Raw genomic sequence first — 20,381 nt, 5'->3', positions numbered from 1 at the left:
AGGGAACCATGACATGTCAGAACCGGAAGGGGCCTCAGAAGAGCATCGTCACCTGCAGCCTCCACTTGTCCGGAAACTGAGTCCAAGGAGAGACAGGAACACGGGTGGTCAGTGGCAGAGCTGGACCCCGCATTCCCAGCCCACAGCACGGCCCTGCAGGCCACTTCTGGGTGTACGGTGAGGGGATTTCATGCTCCTCCAGGGACTTGAGCTTCCTGTCGAGGGAGGCAGAGCCTCAGCTGCCCACACTGTGATTTCAGGTGCAGACTTACAAGGAGATTGGAGAATCGGGGGAGATGGACCCTCCCAGACCCTGGAAAAGATGTCAGGGACACTGCCCGTACCCGGAAGCTTGGAGGACACAACCGGGGGGTCTGTGCCAGGCAGCCCTGGGAAGGCTGAGGGCGACAGGAGGAGGAGGCCTGCTGTGGGGTTCCAGTGGCCCCTCTGACCGCAGAAACCCCGAGGTGGTACAGCTTAACCCAGGCCCGTGAGGGTTTTCCAGAGTTCCTACAGGTATTAAACCAAGAATGGAAGTTTGTGGGCTTCTTCCGGAAGTCCCCGCTCCCAGCATCAGCCCCTCTCCCCTCATTGGAGAAGCACAGCCTGGGATGCAGCCTGCAAATGTGGGATCCCAGGGCTCGCCGAGCCTCCTGTCAGGAATCTCGATTCAGAGCCAGGCAAGTTGGCTTCCCTGGTATATTTAGAAAAGTCAGGCTCCGGTTGCTCCCTGTTCTCTTACAAAGTGTGAACTGCACCCATCACATGGAAATGTGATTCACTTCTCAGCAACCAGGCTGAGCTGCTTCCCACCGCCTCCAAACAACCCTCCCTCTCTGCCCCACTCAGCCCTCCTGTGCCCATAGCTTCATGTTCTCCGCCTGGAGCTGAGGGCTCTGGCAATGCTGTGGCCGCGGAGAACAGGTGGAAGGCACCTCCAGGGTCAAAGGCAGAATGGCACTTTTGCATCTTTTTGGCAATGCATTGCTCTCACTTAGTGTGGTTCCCTTCTAGAAATCTGGATGCTTCTTCCTCACCGTCTCCTAACCCTCGATTCTCGATCCCCCCAGCCCACACTGCTCCTCCTGCGGTCTGAAGCCTTGGAAAGGCTCACAGTTTGGTGGTGAGATCCTCATGGAAACAAGTGCAGTAAAGCTGAGGTTGCACCCCTGCAGTCTGTGAGCTGAACATGGCTTTTTTTTTCCTTTTCTAAAATGATTTGCTAAACTGTTTTGGTTACTAACATTTTTAAATTAAGAGGGTTCACAGTTTTAAAAATTAATTTCCTGCTTCTCTTGAAAAAATGCCCTGGAGTTCTGGCAACCCTGGGCCCCAGTCCTACAGGGCACATGGCAGGGTCAGGGTGGAGGCTTTCCCTCTGGATGGGCAGGTTCTCCAAGCTACCCCGCCAGGCCGTGCATTCATTTGTGTTTTGGATGTGTAGCTCAAACATCTAGGGTCTCTCTCCTACTATACCCGGATGTACCTGCATATAGCAGGTGTAAAGCCGCTGTATAGCCCCTGCTGTAGGGACACAAAGAAGATGTCATTTCTCCCTCTCCTCTTTAATTTCTCATTCTTTTGATCCTCAGTCCCCCTAATTTATCTCCGTTTTTCTCTCCACCGCTCTCTAGTGCCCTATGTTATTGGTTTGTGTGGTTCTATTTTTGCCCAGCACCAACCTCCCCAACCTCTGCCTGGTTACTTGGAGACAGAGCAACACGGAGCTTCAGAGTCAGGCCTGAGTTTGATTCCTGCTCCACTTTCTGCCCTCACCACTTCCCCGAGCCTCTTGGACATATAAGATAGGGACAAAATAATACCTAGTTTACAGGGTTTCTGGGAGGATTAAAGGAGCCCCTGCCCTGCTCGTTAAATGGCTGAAGGGACTTGAGTTTGCTTCAGTGGAGGGCAGAGCAGAGGCTGTGGACGCCTTGCCAGACACTGCGGGAACCTCAGCCACTTCCTCACCTCGTGGTCCCAGGAAGTAAGTAGTCCAAGTGCACAGGCTGCTCCCCAGGGGCCCCAGAGGTGGCAGTGCCTCTGGCCCTTGAGGGCAAGAACTCCTTTAAATGACGGGTCTCATCTGGTTGGAGGACATTGTTCAGGCCCAGGCTGGGCTCCATCCGAGGAAGCCAGGCCAGTAGGACAAGCCAGGGCCTCAGACCATGTGTTCCCCTCCTTCCTCTGAATGACAAGCTCCAATGCCTGCCCAGACCCCGTATCTGCCCGGGGTCTTCCAGCTGGAGCCCAGTCATGGGCTGAAGGAAACCATCAGTGGAGGCGTGACCAAGGCCAGGGGTGAAGGTAACCGCCTCTCCTCCTACTGGGAGGCACCAGCTTGGTGAAGGTACACTGGACTCTGTAAAGGATCACATCACAGAGTCCCTGCTGTGTCACTCTCTCCCTCCCTGCCACGGGTCCCAGTGTCCTCCTCTGAACAATGAGGGGGTGAGTTCTGGGAACTCTCAGGCAGCCCCTGACACCATGTGATTTAGTCAAGCACAGGGGAGGGACCGTATGTTGGAGAGGTGCTCAGGTGATATCAGATCCACAGGTGCAGGAGTGAAAGCTGACAATATGGAATAAATATAAATCCAGGCAGCTGATCTGAGGCTTTAGGGTGAGAGAAAAAGGCCTGGAGCAGAAGGGGTTTGGTCCATGCTCAGCACCCCCAAGTCTCCCCAGGATGTCCTCTACCCTCAGGCAGCATTACCTCGGGGTAGGTTTCTTTTGGTATTTCTTTGATGACAATGTTGCCAGGGGACCCAGGAATATGAAAACCCAGAGGCACTTCCTCCACATGCAGAGTGACTCACCCATGTGCTGGCCCCTAACGCAGGGGCGACCCATGGAGAATAACAGTAGCTAATATTTAACACGTACAATGTGCCAGGCACTGTTCATATTTTTTCATGTATATTAACTTGTGTATTTCTCCCAACAGTTCTACGAAGTCAATACTGCTGGACTCCCATTTTACAGATGATGAAACTGAGACACAGAAAGGTTAAGTAACTGGGCCATGGTGACCTGGCAGGTGAGTGGCAGAGCCTGGACATAAAGCCAGAGGGTGTTCCAGAACCCGCACACTCCGTGACTACATTAATTATATCGCTTTTACTGTTGCCCCAAGGCCACAGGGTGCTCTGTGCTGTGCCCCCAGCCTCATCCCCTTCCACCTCATCGACACTGATTCAGGACTTGGGGGGCGGGGCCCAGGGACGTGGTTTTCACAAGCGCCCAGCTGATTCTGATGCACACTCAGGTTTGAGAAGCACGCACCAGAGGACAGGTGGGGAAGATAATGCAGGCAGTGAGACCACCCAGGGCGCAAATTGGTTAATGTAGAAATTGGAAGCATGTCTGTGCATCAGAGGGAACGGCTGGAAGACCCTCCCTGTGGCTCCCTCTGTGGGATGGGGTCCTCTTCCCTCTCCACCTGGTTAATTCTCACCTTTCTCTCAAATATCACTACTCAAGGAAGACCCACCCCAGTAACCCCTGGGTCCCAGCTCCCTGCGGTCGTTCTTGTTGTTCTGTATTTCTTTCCTGGAGCCCTAGTATGGGTGGCACTAAATGACTGCCGTTTGTAGGTCAAGTTCTGTGCTGCCCTCTAGGACGTAGGCTCCGAGAGGGCAGGGGTTTTCGCCTTGTTCACGGCTGCATCCCCAGAACTCGCACTGGGTTTGGCATGTAGTAGGCACTCCTGGATGTTTGTTGAATGTGTGACTCAGGTTGCAAAGTTGGGAGACGTAAGTTCAGGTAGAAGGAAAGAAATGTAGAAGAGAGACTGTGCCTTCTGGTCTGCAGGGCCTTTCCCCATCCAGGAATTGCTCAGCCCATGTAGGAATTTCACAGGGCAGTGGAATCCTCCTGCCGTGGAATCAGCTCACCTACCTCCTTGCATCTAAGCCCTCTGCTGTTCTTCTCAAAGATCCCTGCAAATGAAAGTTCCTCAGCTCTCCTTCCATGTTATTCCTTCCATGCTCTTTGCTATTAGGGAAATTCTCCTTTGAGTCTGACTCCTGTGTTTCCTATGCCATTTGTACCGCCCTTTCCCTCCTCTTGAACACAGACTCTAATGCTACCAGAACTAGATAGGACCTTAGAGATGACCAAAGAAAGTAGCTTTCAAGTCTTTTTTTTTTTTTCCCTAAGCAGGAAAAGCTCTTTTCCAAAAAAATCAGAATCTGAATCCTAAAATGTGAGGCCGACAAAAGGGGAGAAGCTCTGATTTTTTAGGGGGTGGAACCCCTCCCAGGGCACCCCCAGGAGCTCCAAGGTACCCAACTTGAAAACCAGTGATAGATCTAAGCCTGACACTTTATGGATGAGAAAATCCAGAGACGGGACGTGATCTGCCTCAGACAGGATCACAATCCAAGTCTTTCCTGCTTGAAGTTCATAGCCAGCGTTGTTGGACCTCGGTGAAAAAGGCAACATTTGGGTTGCTCTGCAGTTGTACTTTTTTTAAAAAAATAAATTTATTTATTTTATGTATTTGCTTTTGGCAGCGTTGGGTCTTCATTGCTCCATGCGGGCTTTCTCTAGTTGTGGTGAGTGGGGGCTACTGTTCATTGCGGTGCGCGGGCTTTTCATTGTGGTGGCTTCTCTTGTTGCAGAATATGGACTCTAGGCGCGCGGGCTTCAGTAGCTGTGGCACATGGGCTCAGTAGTTGTGGCTCACAGGCTTAATTGCTCCATGGCATGTGGGATCTTCCCGGACAGGGGCTCACACCCGTGTCCCCTGCATTAGCAGGCGTATTCTTAACCACTGCGCCACCAGGGAAGTTCCTGTACTTTTTAAAACGTATGTTCTGGTGTCATTTTGGGGACTACGTGTTTTGTGCTTTCTTTATGGTATCTGGTTCTTCACTATGCTAAAAAACTCAATGACAAATTGGGAAAGTTATACAAACATGTTTCCCAAATCTCCAAACCTTTGAACAAACATGGTCATCACATTTTCTCAAACATTTCCACATAGGGCTGCAGAGTACGGCCCATCTTTTTTTTATATTATTTACTTATTTATTTCTTTTGGAGTATATTTTGTACACAAACCATGGGATCGCAAGAAAGATCAATTGGAATGAGAAATGGTGGCGTCCTTGGTGCTGGGAACTCATTAAGCCTTTCAGCCCCAGGGACTTGGGGATTTTCATGGAACCAATTTCCTTCTTGGGATTGTTAACATAATCCCATGAATGGAGGATTGAGGGACCTATTAGCTGCCAGCCCAGTGCTCTAAGGGAGCACATTCCCAAGGACCAAAAGAAAGGTCTAGGCGTCTTCATGGATTTCCCATGAACCACAGACTCTCTGCCCACACCCTCATCCCGCCCTCCACCTTCAGCCGGCTCCCAGACCTCAGCGCAGGGGAATGTGAGGTGTCTCAGGAGAGTGGGGTCAACAGGGGCTGGACTGCAACAGTACTCACTAGTCATTTATCCTCCACGTGCCACCCTTAGAACATTAGTCATGATCATCATGCTTCAGGTGCCATTTATGAAGCTTCTAGTACATTCCAGACACTGCTAATTCACCTAATCCTGACGACAAGGACTGACAATATTGTTATCTCCATTTTGCAAACAAGAACACTGATTTTTACTCTTTTTTTTTGTGGTACGCGGGCCTCTCACTGCTGTGGCCTCTCCCGTTGCGGAGCACAGGCTCCGGACGCGCAGGCTCAGCAGCCATGGCTCACGGGCCCAGCCGCTCTGCGGCATGTGGGATCCTCCGGACCGGGGCACGAACCCGTGTCCCCTGCATCGGCAGGCGGACTCTCAACCACTGCGCCACCAGGGAAGCCCCAAGAACACTGCTTTTTAAGAGGAGCTTGAACTGAGCCGAATCTTATTTCATTCAATATTTGCACACATTATTTCCTCTAATACTAATATTATCTCTTTTTGAATGTTCACTACATTCTAAGAGCTTCACATGTATAAACTCGTTTAATCATCGCGACAACCCTATGAAATTGGGTACTATTATCATCCTCATTTTATATATGAGAAAACTGAGGCACAGAATGGTTAAGTTCCTCGGCTCCCAGACTCATCATTAGTTCTAGGCAGTCTCAGTTCACTTCAGGCATTGATGTGGTCCTTCCACGACTCAGGGGAAACAGTACCAGGAGCGGTTAAGAGTGGGGACTTTGGAGTCAGACACACCTGGGTCCCGATTCCAGCTCTCTCTGCATGAGTGCAGGCGAAGGGATTAGCCAGCTATTGCTACATAACAGCTCCCCCCAGGATCTGTTTACGTTCGGCTGCTTCAAACCACAAACATTTACTATCTCATGGTTCTGTGGGTCAGGTACGTGAGAGCAGCTTCCTGCATGGTTCTGGTTTGGGGTCTCTTGTGAGGCTGCAGTCATCTTCAGGCTCACCTGGGGGAGGAGCAGCTTCCAAATGTACTCACAGGGACCCCTCCACTAGGCTGCCTCCCCACCAGGCAGCTGGCTTCCCCCAGGGCGAGTGATCCCAGAAAATGAAGAGTGTGCCCAAGATGGAAGCCACAGCCTTTGTATAACTCAGTCTCAGAAGCAACATTCATTACTTCTACCCTATTCTAGTCATTAGAAGTGAGGCGGTAAGTCCAGCCTGCGCTCAAACTGTGGGAGCTTACACAAGGATAGTGAACGTGAGGGGGAGGGGAAGACTGGGCCAGCTTAGAGGGCCTGCCAGGCAAGTCACTCAACTTCTGAGCCTGGGTTCCCTCATCTGTAAAACGGAAATCAGAGTACCTGTCTCAAAGAGTTCTTTTAAGTCCTCAATGCGATAACGCCTATAAAGAGGTAGAAACAGTGCCAGCACACAGTGAGTGCTCGACAAATGTTAGGTGCTGTCACCACCAAGGCTGTTAGCTACCTGCGGGCAGGGACACCGCCATCTTTTTCTATCACAGCTGCCCCTACAGTTCCATGCCTAGCTCAGCACCCAGCACTTCCTTTCACCGCACAGACGCCAGGCACTGACATCGCCAGTGCGAGGGGGGAAGGAGGAGGAGCTCGCCCTCCAGGCCACGCCCGAGGCCTGTGGGAGGGGCCTCCCCAGGGCATCAGGAACTTCCTCTAAGAGCCAGTCAGGGTGTGAGGGTTGAGAGGACCCAGGGTCTCTGGCTGCTGCTGGCCTCAGCCTACTCTACCCAGACATGGTCACAGGGGACTAGTCATGGGTGCAAATCTGCCAGCCCTGCTCCTGTAGGCCCTGGCTTGACAGAGCTCCCAAACACTGCCCAGACGCTCCCAGGAGAGGCTGGCACAAGGGCAAGGACAAGTTCTGGAATGCTAGACCACCCTCCTGTGGTGACAGTAAGGGTCGGTGGCTCCCTGGGGCTTGTCATCAAGGAACAGCATGTTGCCCTCTAGGGTGTTTGGCGATGGTGACAGCTGCTGGCATTTCCTGCAGAGGGGAAATGGGGCAGAGGGGAGGGGATGGAGGGGAGGGGACAGGGAGACAGCCAAATCTTTGGCAAAGAACCACATACCCAGCCAGGCTGCAGACCAGGAGAAGAGACCAAGCATCCTGGAGAAGCAATGGGCTTCTGAAGGGGAAAGGCACAAGCTGTAGGGTTGTGGGTTTGACTCATGGCTCAACCGCTTGTCCACTGGATGGCTTTGAACAAGCTGCGTAATTACTCTTCATCTCTGGTGCCTCATCCACAAAATGACCTTTCACCTCGCCCAGAGATAGTGAGAATCAGCAGTGTGACCTGCAGTGCCTGGCTCACGGTAGGTGTTCTGTAAATGGAACCATCACTATTATCAGGGTGGGGGGTGGGAAGGTGCTTAGGGAAAGATTGAAAGCTAAGTTGTCTGTTTCATTTTGTAAATTTAATTGACGTATATATATATATACATTAAAAGGTGCATGTATCATGTGTACAGCAAGACAGAAATTCCCAGTGTGTAACCAGCATCCCGGTCAAGAAAAAAACCATGACCAACACCCCAGAAACCTGCTTCATGTTCCCTACCAGTTCCTATCTACCTGCAAGGAGACCCGCTATGCTAACTCCCAAGACCCTGCTTCTGCACTTTGTTTAATTGGAAACACATGGAATGCGCTCTTGTGTGTCTGTCTTTTTTGGCTTAATGTCCACTGATGCAGCTGCACGCAATTGTGGTTTGTTGGTTCTCATTGCTCTGTAGTGTTTCATTATGTGAATATACTCCGGCTTATTTATTAATTCTCCTGTCGATGGACATTTGGGCTGTCTTCAGTTTGGGGCTCTTAAGAATAGTGATGCCATGAACATTCTCATGCCTGTTTTTATTTGATGGAATTAGTGTGGAATTAGAGGGTCAGAAGCCATCTGTACTTATAGCTTTAGTAGGTACCGCCACACAATTTTCCGAAGTGTTTGTACCAGCATGCGCTCCCACCAGCAGTGAACAGGAGCTCTCCTCGCTCTGCATACTTGCGCTCACTTGGTGTTGTCACTCTTCTTCTTTTCAGTCATGCTACTGGGTGTGCAGTAGGGATTTTTTTTTTTTTTTGCGGTACGCGGGCCTCTCACTGTTGTGGCCTCTCCCGTTGCGGAGCACAGGCTCCAGACGCGCAGGCTCAGCCGGCCATGGCTCACGGGTGCAGCCGCTCCACGGCATGTGGGATCTTCCCGGACCGGGGCACGAACCCGCGTCCCCTGCATCGGCAGACGGACTCTCAACCACTGCGCCACCAGGGAAGCCCTGCAGTAATGATTTTAATCGTGATTTTAATTCATATCCTCTTGGTGACTCATGAGGAGGAGCACCTCTTCCTATGTTTATTAGATAACGTATCTAAGTAGTTTAATTTCTGTCCTTGACGGGGACGCTCTAGAGCACTGATCCCACCCCCACCCCGTGCCCACTGGAAATTTTGGATTTCACACCTGAGTAAAATGTGGGAGTTGAGCAACAGAATTGCAGACTGGCTGAAGCAGCTCCAACCTTTGTGCAGCAGGCCTTACAGCTCCAGGTGCACACGTGACCCACCCTCTGCCAGGCAGGTGCGCTGGCCTGAGATTGAGAAGGCAGTGTGCGGCCAACTGCGTGCTTCTGCACTGCTGCTGTTTCCTGACTAGCGGGGAGACAAAAACATCTGGTTTTCCCGGAGGTGGCGGTAGCAGAGATTCCAGGCCCAGGCTCTAGTTTGGTGTGTCAAGGGGCCAACATGTGGCATCCCTTTTGCTGATGTGGATCTGTGGATCACTGCCGGGGTTGATGTGGTCCTGGAGCCGGCAGACGGCTCCCTGATTCCCCAGATTCCTGATCAGGGCAGAGCTCCTGGCAGGCCGATTCTTCTGGGAGTTTCTCTGAGAAGCCCAGCCTACCTCTGCTCCACCAGCCCTTCCAACGATCTTGTAAAGTCCTAAATCCCTGTATTAAATTATTTCCTTCTTAAAATAGCTAGAGTGACTGCTATACCTGCCATTAAACCCCAACTTATACATTGCGGTACACTGATATCACCGCTTCATGGAAGAAAAGATATTTTAAGACCAGAAAATAAGAAGAGCATAATCCTAAAATAAAAGGACAGTTTTCTTAAATTTCACTAAATCAATCCCATGAAAAGCCCATTTTCCTTTTCTCATTTTGCCAATGGAAATTTCAGCACTAGTGGGCTCTAAAGGAAGAAGTGAGTTTAGAAGAGGAATTAAAAGGGAAAACAAAGAGTGGCCCCTGAAAGGGGCACGAGGAAGCTGAGAACTGTTGGGCTGCTGTTTATTGACTACTTAACCATAGTGCCCGGGGTAATGTGACCCTGGTCCCAGCAGTATCCTGAGCTCATTTAAAATGCCACGAGTAATACTGTTTTGTTTGTTTGTTTTTTTGAATTTATTTATTTATTTGTTTTTTTTTGTTGTTGTTGTTTTTGTTTTTTTTTAATTGCGGTATGCGGGCCTCTCGCTGTTGTGGCCTCTCCCGTTGAGGAGCACAGGCTCTGGACGCGCAGGCTCAGCGGCCATGGCTCACGGGCCCAGCCGCTCTGCGGCATGTGGGATCTTCCCAGATCGGGGCACGAACCCGTGTCCCCTGCATCGGCAGGCGGACTCTCAACCACTGCGCCACCAGGGAAGCCCTATTTATTTGTTTTTTATTTTTGGCTGTGTGGGGTCTTCGTTGCTGCACGCGGGCTTTCTCTAGTTGTGGCGGGCAGGGGCTACTCTTCGTTGCGGTGTGCGGGCTTCTCATTGCGGTGGCTTCTCTTGTTGCGGAGCACGGGCTCTAGTCACGCGGTCTTCAGTAGTTGTGGCTCGCTGGCTCTAGAGCACAGGTTCAGTAGTTGTGGCACACGGGCTTAGTGGCTCCGCAGCATGTGGGATCTTCCCTGACCAGGGATCAAACCCGTGTCCCCTGCATTGGCAGGCGGATTCTTAACCACTGTACCACCAGGGAAGCCCTAGTAATACTGTTTTTATGGGTTCTTTCACCCTGCCCCAGAGTTGAGGGTCAGGGAGAGCTTTTGATGATGGGGAGTCATGGGCATGAGGCACTGTAGCTGTGTCTCAGGAGGTAATTTGAGTGATCATTAGTAATATTGGGGTAGTTATTTGGTATGATAAGTGATGATAAGAGGATGCAGGGGAAACAACTCCTAAAAGGAGAGAGAGGAGCTGGAGCGAGGAGCCATCCAAGAGGACCCAGCGAGGCAGCCCAGGTGGTGATGAGGTTTGCTGTGTATTTGAGATCCAGGAGGGTCTGTCTGCCATCCTTGCTCTGTGCAGCTGCAGCTGCTCCAGGGCTGCAAAGGCCTCAGTGCTGAAGCCTGGCTGGAGAAGGAAGTCTCCAGGCTAAAAACTGGGCGCGGGCTCTGGTGACAGTGGCCTCAGCTGGGGATGGGGCGCGGGGTAATTCTTGATGCTGTCAGCAGAGTCTGGCTGGTAGGGATAAGGAGAGGGGCCGATGCTACCGTGAGGAACTCTAGAGATGGAAGCACCTGCATCGTCTTTTGGTCCAGTGGTGTGCAGTGATGCTTCCCTTCTCTTTCTCTCCTTTTTTCTCTCTAATGGTTTATAATGGAAAATTTCAAATATACACAAAAGTAGAGAGTATAGTCCAACGAACCCCCATGGACCCATCACCCAATGACAGCAATCATCAACTCATCAGCCTAGTGATTTTTTAAGCAGTTAAGCCTCTGATTCTCTGCTCGCCTGTGTGTGTGTAGCTGAATGAAACTATGAAATATTTACTTGTTTTTCCCTATCCCTTTCTCCCATTCAATCAGATGTTAGGAGAGCTAACAGTGCTCAGGAGGACTTAAAGGGTTTGCAAGGGAAGTAAAAGAGGCAGAAGGAATCTGCATTCAATAAGGGGAGGGGGCACCCTAAGTGTTTTCAAATTGAGTTTCCTGCAGCCCGAGGCTGCAAACAAATACCACAAAACACTGAGTGGCTTAAACACCAGAAACGTATTGTCACTGTGCTGGAGGCTGGAAGTCCGAGATCAAGGTGTCAGCAGTGCTGGTTCCTTCTGAGGGCTGTGCGGGAACTCTTCATTCCAGGCCTCTCTCCTTGGCTTGTAGATGGTCGTCATCTCTGTCTCTTCACGTCATCTTCCCTCTGTGCCTACCTGTGTCCGGATTTCCTCTTCTTATAAGGAGAGCAGTCATATTGGATTATAGACTTATTATAACTTAATCACCTCTTTAAAGGCCTTTTCTCCAAATCCGGTTACATTCTGAGTAATTGGAGGTCAGGACTCCAACATATCTTTTTGGGGGGAACACAGTTCAACCCATGACGGGGACTCACTGGCATTGACTGAATGAATGTCTTAAAGAAACACAAAAGGGAATCCCCCCAGGCTAGGGAGAGTTTTCCCAGGGCGAAGGGTGGGCTAGAGAAAGGGGTCTGTGGGATGAGGAAGAGAAAGGCAGAGGGGACATTCGTCAGCTTCCAAAAGGCACCCATGTCCCAGGAGTGGCACAGAATCAGCAGAGACAGCTGGACTCACAGAGACCACTGGACAGAGACACAGCTTTTTAGTGGACACCCGTGTCCTGGAAGTGAGGCACAATCTGAGAGGAGAAATCCAAGAATATTTGGGGTGAATATTTCATCCAGCTTCTGGGAATAGGTCATGGGAGTCAGAAATTAATTTAGAAATTTAGAAACTAGAGGAATTGATATCTTCTGTGCCTCCTGAGTTTGTCAACTGAGAGTTATATCTGCCAAACATAAAACAGATGAAAGCAGGACTGTTCTAGGTGGAGCTCACCCCTAACCCTGGCTCTCCTTGCAGTGTCCCAAGGCAATCCAAGGGCTCCTAGGGCTGCAGAAAACTCAATTTGAAAACACTTAGGGTGCCCCCTCCCCTTATTGAACACACAGGACACAGAGGCTCAGAAGAGGAAAAGACCTGCCCATGGGCAGGTACAAGGCAGGTTAGCAGCAGAACCCAGGGCTCCTGATTTCTACCAGGACACTTTCCTCAGGTTCTTCAAAGATTTCCAGGGAGGCTGATGCTGTATCTTCGATCCATACCCAGGTGCTGTCTGGTGAGGTGTCTCCCTGCACGGCAGCTGGCTGGGTCCCTGAGCCACCCTGGAGTCGGCTGGAATCTCTTCTTGTGAACTTGTCAAGTTTTTGTTGTTGTTTCGTCTTAGCCATTCTTATAGATGTGCAGTGTCCTGTGTTCTTTTGACATGTCCTCATTAATCTTTGAGGGCTTCTTTGCTTTCTAGCCCAACAAGGTGTTCCAGGTTTACCTTGTTCTTTCCCTACCCCAGGGAATTATCCCTGGAATAAGCCATTGATCCCCGGTTCTCTATCCCTGGAGTTTTTCTAGAAATTTCACAAGACGAGGGTTTGGGAAATTATTATGTGTTGTGGGGGGCAGGAAACACCATTAAAAAGGTACTTCTATAATGTAGATTTAGTTATTCTACAATCAAATCATTCCCCACATACTGAGGTAATTCCCATATTCAGAAATGACTGAGACCTTCCTCCTTGAACTTGTCCCCAGCAACTTTTAACACATTCCTTTCTGCTTCAGTTAATTATGAATTCAGTTCTCTGTAATTAACCTTCATCGATAGACTGATGGATACCAGGATGGTGGCCAGCAATAGACTCTCAAAGAAATGAGAATCTGAGGTTGGATATCTGACCTAGTTGGCTCCAAAGGCAACAGTGATCCTATCAACATGAGGAGATAGAATTCTGGTAGTCCATAGCACACCATGGCAGTACAGTTATCACATGTGGTCACCTAGGAGGAAGGGAAGGCTTTGGAGGACAGGGTTGCTGATGAGATAAATCATTATAGTGAGAATAAGGAATATAAAACCTGGGGAGGGGGCCAGCTGCTTCAAACTGCACAGAGTGTTTAAAGAAAGAAATAACAAGCTCAGGGTTTTTTCTTCCTTTTAAAAAATAGCTTTATATATAATGTTACATGTCAATTTTACCTCAATTTAAAAAGTAGCTTTACTGTCTGCACGTATTTAAAGTGTACAATTTGATGTTTTGACATATATATGTACACACACACACACACACACACACACACACACACTCCTACCTGAGAAACCATCACCGCAATGAAGACAATGAACGTCAATTACCACCACCCCCCCACACCCCTGGCCCAAGTTTCCCTTTCAGTCAATCTCTCCTGCTCTTCTTTGCCTCCCTGCCCTTCCCAGGCAACCCCTGAGCTGCTTTCTATCACTATAGATTAGTTTGCATTTTCTAGAATTTTTTATAAATGGAATCATACAGTATATACTCTCTTTTGTCGGACTTCTTCCAGTCAGGATAATTATTATAATCATTTTGAGGTTTATACATGTTGTTGAATGTATCGATAGTTCATCCCTTTTTATTGCTGAGTAGTATTCCATTACATGGATATACCAAATGTGTTTATCTAATCACTTGTTAATGGATATTTGCGTTGTTTTTAGTTATGAATAAAGTTGCTATGAATATTAGTGTACAGGTCTTTGTGTGAACATATTCTTATATGCTTTCATTTTTCTTGGGTAAATACCTAGCAGTGAAATTGACGGAACATGTGGTACGTGAATGCTTAACTTTAAAAAAAACTGTCACGCTATTTCACAGGGGTTGTACCATTTTACATTTCTACCAGCAGCATATGAGAGTTCCAGTTGCTCCACATCCTGTCCAACACTTGGTATGATCACTCTTTAACTTTAGCCATTCTTATGGCTTGTGGTGGGATCTCATTGTGATTTTTAATTTGCTTTTCCCTGATGGCTAATGATGTTGAGCATCTTTTCATGTCCTTATGTGTTATCTGTGTACTTTCACCCTGTCTTGGTGAAGTGTCTGTTCAAATTTTTTGCTCATTTTTATTGGGATCTTTACTCATTATCACACTTAGAGTTCTTTTTAGATGCTGCCTACAGATCCTTTATCAGATATGTTTATCTGCAAATAATTTTTCCCAGTCTGTGGTCTTTTCATTCATTTAACAATGTCTTTTGAAAAGTTCTTAATTTTGCCTAAGTCCAATTTACCAAAAATTTTTTTGAATAATTTGAAAAATAATGAATTGTACTTTTGGTGTTGTGGTAAAGAAATCTTTGTAACCCAAGGTCACAAAGATTTTCTCCGGTGTACTCTTCTTACAGTTTGAAGTTTTACATTTAGGTCTATAATAAATTTTTCTTTTGGCGGGGGGGGCTGTGTTGGGTCTTTGCTGCTGTGCGTGGGCTTCTCATTGTGGTGGCTTCTCTTGTTGTGAAGCACGGGCTCTAGGTGCAAAGGCTTCAGCAGTTTTCAGCACGCGGGCTCAGTAGTTGTGGCATGCGGGCGTAGAGTGCATGGGCTTCAGTAGTTGTGGCACGCGGGCTCAGTAGTTGTGGCATGCGGGCGTAGAGTGCATGGGCTTCAGTAGTTGTGGCACGCAGGCTCAGTAGTTGTGGCTTGCGGGCTCTAGAGCACAGGCTCAGTAGTTGTGGCACACACGGGCTTAGATGCTCCGTGGCATGTGGGATCTTCCCAGATCAGGGATCGAACACGTGTTCAATCAGCAGGCACCAGGGAAGTCCCTATAATAAATTTTGAGTTAATTTTTATGTGTATGGTGTGAGGCACGGGTGGGCAAACTTTTTCTTAAAGGATCAGACGGTACAGATTCTAGGCTTTGCGGGCCATCCAATCTGTCATAACTACTCAACTCTGCATGTAGTGCAAAAGCAGGCTGAGACAAAAATAAATGACTGTGGCTGTGTTTCAACAAAACTTTATGTCTAAGAACAGGCAGTGGCCACGTCTGGCCCAGTGGTCAGAGTTTGCTGATACCTTCTTTAAATCTTCACACAGCACTGAAACTCCCCAGGCAACACAAGCAGCCCCGTCCGTCCCTGCCTGTTGAGTCTGCTCCTGCCTTGCTTAAAGATCCTTGGTAGGTATCTTGCAAGAGGACGGCAATTTTTCTCATGTACCACCCCTACATTTCTTCATTGCTTTCAGACCTACAAGCAGTGAAGCATATTCTTGTATGCCCCAGAGAACCAAGTACAAAGACTGACTCAGGAAGAGCTGTCTACATGCCAGAATCCCAGGTGGACATAACAAGCTGTTAGGTCATTCAGCTTCTGCATCCTCTGTCTGCTTTGGGTTGACAATAAAAGTCAAGAAGTTTAGGTCAAATTCTGCCCCTCATGCTGTGTAATATTGATCAAGTCACTCTACTTCTCTCTTCCTCTGTATCCCCACCTGTGTACAGTGTGGGGCAGGGGGTGGGGGGAGAGCAGAGATTTCTCCTAACACTCTCAAACTGTTACTGCGTCGATAAGAATAAGACAATACATTTCTTACCCATCTGGTTTGCTCTCTACCAGAAAATTCCAAAGCTGCCTTCTCCTTGAACAGCTTTGAAAAACGGTTTTCTTTCTTTTTAAAAGAACTACACAAACGCAAGGTATTGTTACACTTTTCTCTTTTCAAGTAATTCTAGAAAGCCCAGCCCCAGGATTTCACAATCTGTCACTGTCCCTTGGTGCTTCTGCCTGTTGCCAGGGAAAGAGATTATCCTGGCTTGGGGAAGGTCAGCCAGCCCCAGCACGATTGCTAACACGGCTTAGCTCGCCATCCCTAACCACAGATTCACAGTCAGGGCTACAGAGACTGGACTAAACCACTCCAAGGCCAAGCAGAGTGGCCAGTGAGAGGAGAAACAACACTCGGCACCACTCAAGCGCCTCACAGGCCACTCTAATCACCACCCAAATCACCACCCACGCCTGTGGGAGGGCGCAGCTCTCCAGTCTGCAGGGCAGACAGGCTGCAGTCTGTCAGAATCCTGAAAGAGGGAAGGTCTTTGAGAACAGAGACCTCATCTGCATGGCCCTGGGGGCCCTGCTTTGAACACAGCAGAGATGAAAGGGTAGATCTCCCAGACTACTAGACGAGCTGGTACACACGCAGCACAGACATAAAAATATTTATCACAGTCATCTATAAATGTATGCAAGAGCCTGAGACCCTGAGAGATGTACCTCATTCCATGCTAACCTCTTAAATGAATATCTGGATTTATTAAGAATGACTTTATTAATTCGCTATTATTAAGAATGATTCCCATTTTACATAATGGTGAATAATGTGAAAAGGAATTTCACACCATTGTCCGGATCCTCATAACGAATCGTGAAGGGTAGGAGAGCAGTTACCCTTGCTGGGACGGCAGTTCAGAGAGGTGACGTGTGACTTGTCGGATATCACACAGCTGGAAAGTGGCAGAGCTGGTGTAGAACCTCCAGGTATTCTGACCCCAGGTTTAGCGCTCTTCCCTCAGTCCTCTGTGTTGAGTGGAAGACTGTTTTCTCATCAGGTGGGATGCCTTAATAAGGAAGTACAAGGAGGAAAAGAAAGAGATGAGCTAACTGATGCCTAGAGCCAGCTGAATCGGCTCTGCCTACCAACAGAGAGCCAGCTGATAGGGCCAGATTGGGCCCCAGTCCCGAATCCCCTCTTCTTGACTCACATATTGCCCCTGGCTTATATAAAAAAAAAACAGGTCAGAGTGCAAGCACTGTGTATTCTTTGCAAAAGGAATCATCATAGAGAGCTTTGAATAGTCATCTCCCCAAGGGCATCTAAGATCTGGTTCAAACTACACAAACGGGTACGTAAACACAATTTAGGGAGAGATCAGTATATTGTATAAGGTTCATATACACAGGCAGTTACATATGCAGATAGACATTGGGGTAATTTGAGACAGGGGATGGGACAAAATAACCTCTGAAGGGTATAGGGGTGATGGTCTCTGACTCTTTCTCTCCCACGCTCTATAAAGGGGTTGTGGACTCACTCTGTGTGTGTGTGTGTGTACTCGTGGAAGAAGATATACACAGTGGGGGAAAGCCTGGTTTTAACACCAAGGCTGAAGTTCAATGATGCTACTTTCCAAGAAGGTTGCCTTTGACTTTTCTAATGAAAAATTAATAGGCACTTACTTGCTGCTGCCTTTAATTACATTTGCTAAAGACAAGTGTCTGCCAACCGGCATGGCTCTGGCTGTCTTCTGTGCTGGATCTGCTCTCAGCAAAGCTCATTGGTTTGGGAGGAGAAAGGGTGCCATTTTGCCTGAGCAGTTGAAGAGGCAGAAACATCATGGGATGGAAATTGTATCACATTTTCTGCTAATGGATCCCCACCCATAAGCATTCACCTGACAGAGAAGCTGAATCAAACACGCCTTGGTAGAACACGGACCAGGATTCTAAAACTGTGGGTTGAGGACCCCAAAGGACCAAGGAGATTTTGAGAGAGGGCCACTAAGCCTTGTCTGTAGGCATATAAAATGCTCCCGTACAAATACAGAACCACTTTTCTACCGTATATAAATACTACTGGGATTAGTAAAGTATTAATTCATTTACTAAATGAAAATCTAAATTTAGAATAGCTATTTATAATAGCTTTTTACCATTATGAATTTTCTTAACTAAAAGTACATATATACCATGTTGAGGTCCTCGAAAGTTTTTTACCTTAAAAATGAGCCTTCAGGGAATTCCCTGGTAGTCCAATGGTTAGGACTCCATGCTCTCCCAGTTGAGGGCCCAGGTTCAATCCCTGGTCAGGGAACTAAAATCCCACAAGCCATGCGCTACGGCCAGGAGAAAATAAAAAAGAGACTTCATACAGGAAAAGACTAGGAACTTAAAACTAGGGTGTTCCTTCTATAACTAAGCAGGATTACTGAGGGAATGGTCTTTTTGGATCCCACTTTTTCCCCATTTTTAAACAGCTTTATTAAGATATAATTTGCATTCCATAAAGTTCATCCATTGAAAGTATGAAATTCAATTATTCTGTAGTATATTTAGAGTTGTGGAACCATCACCACAATCTTAGAACAGCTTTCACCGTCCCATTGTACTCATTAGCAATTAATCCCCATCTCCTACACCCATTTCCCCTGAGCTCTAGGCACTCAATGATCTCTTTTCTGTTTCTATAGATTTGCCTCTTTGGGACATTTCATATAATACGTGGATCATACAACACGTGGTCTTCTGTGACTAGAGGAATGTTTTGAATCCTCAAAACTCCATCCAGTTGTTGTATATCCAACTCCCACACACACTTCTGTCCCCTTCTCACATCTCCCAGAAGCCTCTTGCTCCCCCGCCTATAAGAATACTTTCTCCTATTAGTTCTCAGCCGTCTGTTCAAGCAGCACTTGGCATGAGCTGCAAAGCCCATCTCTGCTGGCACTGTGCTGTTCTCCAGCTCCTTCTGTGATTTCCTCACCTCTGACTTCCTGGGGATGGCATCTTGCTGGTATACTTCTTGGGCTCCCCCCACTCGACTATGTGCTGCATAGTTTTCTGCTCGAAATGGGTAATCAGTTTATGTGTGTTGAAAGAATAAGTGACTCATGGGGATGTTCCCATACTTCTAGGAAAAAAGGATTCAGGAGAAAGTGCAAGAAAGCAAAGTCAAGAACAGGAACAAAGATACAGCGTGGAATGTGGGCATTCCAATCCAAAGGGCTGGCAGCTGTGGATCAGGAGTGATCTAGTATTGTGACTAGAGGGCATTAAAAGGCCCTGGGCCGCAAAGGGTCTCCCACTTCCAGCAGCAACTGAAAGAACATGTTAGTCACTCCAGCTGATGGCATTAACGGCCTCCATTACAAAGCAAATGTCAACACCTGGGAGAGTGGCAGATCGCGCTATTATCAGCCATTTCCACCTCAGCTACAATCTGAGCTCTTTGAACATTTCCTCTTCCCTGAGGCCCAGAGGTCTGGAGGTGAGTGTAGAGTCTGGAAAAATCTAGGGCCCAGTTCCCTATGGCCAACTGCACACTTTTATCATCCTTGATTCCCAAGCCAAGGAAGACAGAGGTCAAGAGTAAGATGGCTGATGTTCTTGGTTCCTCCTGAGAGCTCCTGGTGGGGGACGGGCTGGGGTGGAGGATGGCTCCCAGGGACCTCAGCCATCTGTGCCCAATGGCTAAGACACTGGGGCCCAAGCCTCCACAGATGACCTACCCTCAAGACACACAATGTTCCATCCTGTTAGCTACTCTCTGACTTGGGGAGAGTAAGTTAGTTCTTCAAAGGAAAGGTAAGTCATCTAGTCTGAGGTGTCGGACTTGCTCTCAAAATGCAAATATCCAGGGGAGGTTGACACACCTTTGGGGAATTAGATGATCTTTAAGATTCTTTCACCCTTAAGAGAACCTAGGGCTCTTAGAGTTCTTTAATTCCTTGTGAAGAACTCATTACAAGGCAGGGCTCTCCTAGGCAGTAGGCAAAGTTCGCTTTTAACCTCCAATTCCTAACTGGCTGTCATTTCTGCCATCCTCCTTCCTGCTCCCAGGCACCTGTGCCCTTTTCTGGTTCCATTTGCTCTGGAAACTGCTTAGTGGCCCCAACTGTTCTTTCCTTCCTTTCCCTAACTCATTCCTACTCCTAAGGAGCAAGCATCCAAACACATATATATGGAATCTAAAAAAAAAAAAAGGTCATGAAGAACCTAGGGGCAGGATGGGAATAAAGACGCAGACCTATTAGAGAATGGACTTGAGGACATAGGGAGGGGGAAGGGTAAGCTGGGACAAAGTGAAAGAGTGGCATGGACATATATACACTACCAAATGTAAAACAGATAGCTAGTGGGAAGCAGCCACATAGCACAGGGAGATCAGCTCTGTGCTTTGTGACCACCTAGAGGGGTGGGATAGGGAGGGTGGGAGGGAGGGAGATGCAAGAGGGAAGAGATATGGGGATATATGTATACGTACAGCTGATTCACTTTGTTGTAAAGCAGAAACTAACACACCATTGTAAAGCAATTATACTCCAATAAAGATGTTAAAAACAAAACAAAACAAAACAAAACAAAACAAAAAAGAGCAAGCATCCATTCTCTCAGTGA

Source organism: Aethalodelphis obliquidens, unplaced genomic scaffold (genome assembly GCF_003676395.1).
Source record: "Aethalodelphis obliquidens isolate GAN/ISIS:26980383/991018 unplaced genomic scaffold, ASM367639v1 scaffold1, whole genome shotgun sequence".
Lineage (NCBI taxonomy): Eukaryota > Metazoa > Chordata > Mammalia > Artiodactyla > Delphinidae > Aethalodelphis > Aethalodelphis obliquidens.
The sequence above is the reverse complement of the archived record's forward strand: the minus strand, read 5'-3'. Positions refer to the sequence as shown.